Source organism: Sarcophilus harrisii, chromosome 5 (assembly GCF_902635505.1).
Source record: "Sarcophilus harrisii chromosome 5, mSarHar1.11, whole genome shotgun sequence".
Lineage (NCBI taxonomy): Eukaryota > Metazoa > Chordata > Mammalia > Dasyuromorphia > Dasyuridae > Sarcophilus > Sarcophilus harrisii.
This window is the reverse complement of record NC_045430.1, coordinates 260,516,539-260,520,691: the sequence shown is the minus strand read 5'-3', so window position 1 is coordinate 260,520,691 and position 4,153 is coordinate 260,516,539. Positions and strand designations below refer to the sequence as shown.

Below are 4,153 nucleotides of genomic sequence, written 5' to 3'. Positions count from 1 at the left end.
GACTATCCTCACTCCCCCCTTATTTTAAGAACTCCTAAGTCTTCTTCCTCCAAAAATGCCGGATCAAATCCAGAATCTTGGGCTCTTCTGTCATTTTCCTTTCTAAAGACCCCTTAGCTTTTGACACCTCCTCGCCCTCCCCCACCTCCCACCTAGATTCAGCTTTTCAGTCTCCAGGCCCACCTCTCTGAGGGATTCCCTAGCTCCGTGACCTTGAATATTCCAACAACTAGGGACCTCAGGTCACTCATCTGTAGAATGGGCGCCATAAAACTTTCCCTTCTCTGCCTCAAGGGTTGTGACCATTAAATGGGATAATGTAAATAAAGTATTTAAGCCCTATGTAAATAGAAATAGTTATAAATATGTAGGAGCAGCAAAGTAGAGTAATTGTTTTAGGGTTTCAGCTCCTTGTGGAAGACTAGAGTTCAGCTTCTGCTTCTGACTCATACTTTCTCTGTGGCCCAGCGGGAAGTCCCTTAATCTCTTTAGAAGGGAAACTATTTATGTTTTCTTTCTTTTTAATAGAAGTTTTTATTTTCAAAACATACACAAGGATGATTTTTCAACATTAACCCTTGCAAAATCTTGTGTTCCAATTTTCCCCCTTCCCCCCACCCCCTCCAATATATGTAAAACATGGTAAAAAAATACGAAACTTTATATTTTCAAAACCCTTTTGTCCTCAAAGCCTTTATTCTGATTTGAGTGATAAGTCTTCTCAGAATAGGATCCCCTCCCCCAAGTAGCACATGGCACAGCCTTTTCAGGACTGATTTTATTCTCTCCAGTTTTATAATTATTTGTGAATATATCTTCTGGCTGGAGACTTGTGGGGGTGGAGTGTGGAGAGACCTGGAGCTAAGAGTTGGCGGGTTCCCCGGGGATTCAGGTTGGCTCTTGGGTGGGTTTCACCAAACACTGTCCCCCAGCCAACCCCCCACCCACAATCTGCCTGAAGACTCCCTGTATAAAGAGGGCAGGGTTTAGCTCCGAAAGAGCCTGAGCCAATCAAATGACCTGAATTCTGGAGACTTAAACTGTCATCTTCATCAGGGTGACAAAGAACAAGAGGAGGCTGAATCCTCAGCCCTCTCTTGGAGGCGTTCCTGGGGCACATCTGCACCTTGATCACCCTCCTAATCACCAAAATGGGGCTAATAACACCTATCAGGAGACATATATGAATGATAAATACTCATTATTTGTCTTATTCCCTTCTTCTAGTAGCACCAGACATAGGAGATCTTGTTCAAAGATTATATTTATATTCATCCACCCATTTTCTAGTTATTTACCAAAAGCCTACTAAATGACAGTGTGTAATTTGGGCAAATTGTTTTATTGAACCTTCCTGGGCCTCCTTTGGAAAAAGAGGGGGGTTAGGTTGGGTTACAGATTTAAATTGAATAATTATCAATCGGGCTAATGTGGCAAAATATTTAACAACTGACTCTAACAAAAACAAGCAAGCTACTGCTGGAAATGCTTTCAAGATGAATCATTTTCTCCATCACTTTCTTAAATTTAGACAGTCAAGACAGCCAGCCAAGTCCCAAGTGTAGCCTTTGCTGACTTTTGAGTTGTAAATGCTCACACCAAAAATTTAATAATTGACTTGCTAGTCTAGTTAGCACAGCCAAGAGTCCAACCATATCATTTGTTAGAGAAAGAGATGGAGGGCAAGAAGGGTAAATCAAGGTCTTATAAATGGTAAATGTCACAGTTGAATTGGAACCCACTATAACCCCAGATCAGACACTACCCTACATTGCCATTCTTCCAGTCTTCAAATCTATGGTGCTATGATCATAATACAGGTGATAGAAATCCAATAAACACTTTATCTCCTTGTAGGTGTTATGAGTCCCATTTTATTGATTCGGAGGGAGATCAGGTTGATAAACTCAGAAGACCTTTGGATACAGACACCTTATAAAGAAAGGAAGATATAGTTGATTCTATTCCTTGAGTCAGCAACATCAGTAAATTTACCAGGACTCACGGCCTGTTTTCATTTCTGTCTTTCTCTCTCTTTTTAAATTTAGAAAAAAAAATTGTATTTACTAAGAAGCATTCAGAATGTCAACAAAATAGCTGTAACTTTTTTGTTGTTGTTGTCGCAGCTACAGAATGGTATTCAGTTAGAACAACTGTTATTTCATATTACATCAGTCAACTGAAAAGGAAAATGATCTACGTCCCCATATAGAACTAATTTGTACTATGCTCCAGAAGGACCTGTTTGAAATTTCCATGTCAATTTATAGTCGCCATACTATGCCAGTCAAAGTTAGTGGTTATTGAAAAACCACTGAAGGATGGCGCTATCTGAAGACACATTCTGTGGTATGTTAATTCAGAAGAAGAAGGAGAAGGAGAAGGAGGAGAAGGAGAAGGAGAAGGAGAAGAAGAAATTTTATAGTTTAAAAACAAATCAGAAGCCTTATATTTCTTTTTTCTTTTCTTTTCTTTTTTTTTTTTTTTTTACAAGATATATGCATGGGTAATTTTTCAACACTGATCCTTGCAAAACCTTGTATTTCAAATTTTCCCCTTCTTCCCCCCATTGCCTCCTCTAGATGGCAGGTAATCCAAAACATGTTAAATATGGTAAAATATATGTTAACTCCAATATATGTATACATATTTATACAATTATCTTGCTGCACAAGAAAAATCGGATCAAGAACAGCTTTACGTTTCAATTTTTTTTTCTTTAAAAGGAATGATTTGTGTGCAGGGGAGGTTAAATGCTTTATATACAAGAAAAAATGTTCTAGAGCCAGCTTATTCATCAGCATCATATCTTTATCTTTCTCATCTTCATTTTCTTCCTCCTCCTTTTTCTTGCTTTTCTCAGCTTTAATACCTCCTCCCTTTTCACTTTCCCCAGGTTTTCCTTTAACTCGATACACAGCAATATCCTTTTCATATTTTTCCTTTAGTTTAGCTGCCTTCTTTTCATAAGGTTGCTTGTCATCTGCAGCAGTATCATTCCACATTTCTCCCCCCTCCTTTTTTTTTTTTTTTTTTGGCTCCATCTTCAAAAGAAAGACCAGAATGTTCCCCTTTGATTTTTGGACCATACTCAGAGCAGACTTAGAAGAATACCAAAGGAAGCTACTTTGGTGCATTGGGATCCTTAAACTTCTTTTTTGTTTCGCCTTCAGAGAGGAGAAACATTTCTCTTCCATAATGAACCTTATCAGCTTTTGCCACATCCTTTCCTTTTAACAGACATTGTCTTCCACCTTCCTGAGCATTTTCTTCTGGTGTTCCTCTCTGCAGGTTTGCACAAAGAAAGAATATGAAGATATGTTCCCTCTTGGCTTTTTAGAACCACCTTTGCCCATTTGGATCACTTTCCCTCAAAACCACCGGGAGTAACCCAGTGTCTGGCCGGCTCTTACTTGCCCTGGAGCTGTCCTTGTGGAGCTCAATGTACTGCAATGGCTGTGTCCATGGCCCTTTTTCTTAAGCAGAGTCCACAAAGGGGAACAGTCTTGTAAATCCAATCAGGTCTCAAAGAATAGAACTTGCAAAAAAAAAAAAAAAAAAAAAAAAAAAAAAAAAAAAAAAAAAAAAAAAGAAGAAATCTCATTTTATGGGAAAAGAAGGCTCAGGATAGCTTCTGAATGTCGGCTGCTGCTGCTGCTGCTGCTGCGTTTGGGGAAAGGGGCTCTTTCTCAGTGGAGGAGAGAAAAAGTAAGGCTATGTCAGTGGGAAGGGAACCTTTGTTGGCCATTGGGACTTGCTGGACTTGTTCTTCAATGGATCTTTCTGACCTCACTCTCCAAATACACTGACATTATTGTTGTTCAGTCATCTCTCAGTTGTAACCAATTCTTCATGACCCCATTTAGAATTTTCTTGGCAAAAATGCTACAGTGGTTTGCTATTTCCTTCTCAAACTCATTTGAAAGTTGGGGAAATGAAGGTTAAATGATTTGCCCTGAATCCCAGTAAATTTCTGAGGCTGGATTTGAACTCCAGTTCAGTCACACTATGCACCATGGGCACATCTGGCTGCCAAACACAGTACTCTCCAGGGCATCTCATTCTGGGCTTTCTGGAACATATATATCTTTTTAATGAAAGGAAGAAAACTTTTATTATATAGTCACTACAAATTCTGTCTTCACCTTGCTAG

At 39.1% G+C, this 4,153-nt stretch overlaps 1 pseudogene; it reads right to left on the bottom strand.

The window, feature by feature from the left end:
- Positions 1-888: 888 nt before the first annotated feature.
- Positions 889-3,356, bottom strand: LOC116419551 (annotated as a pseudogene).
- Positions 3,357-4,153: the final 797 nt, after the last annotated feature.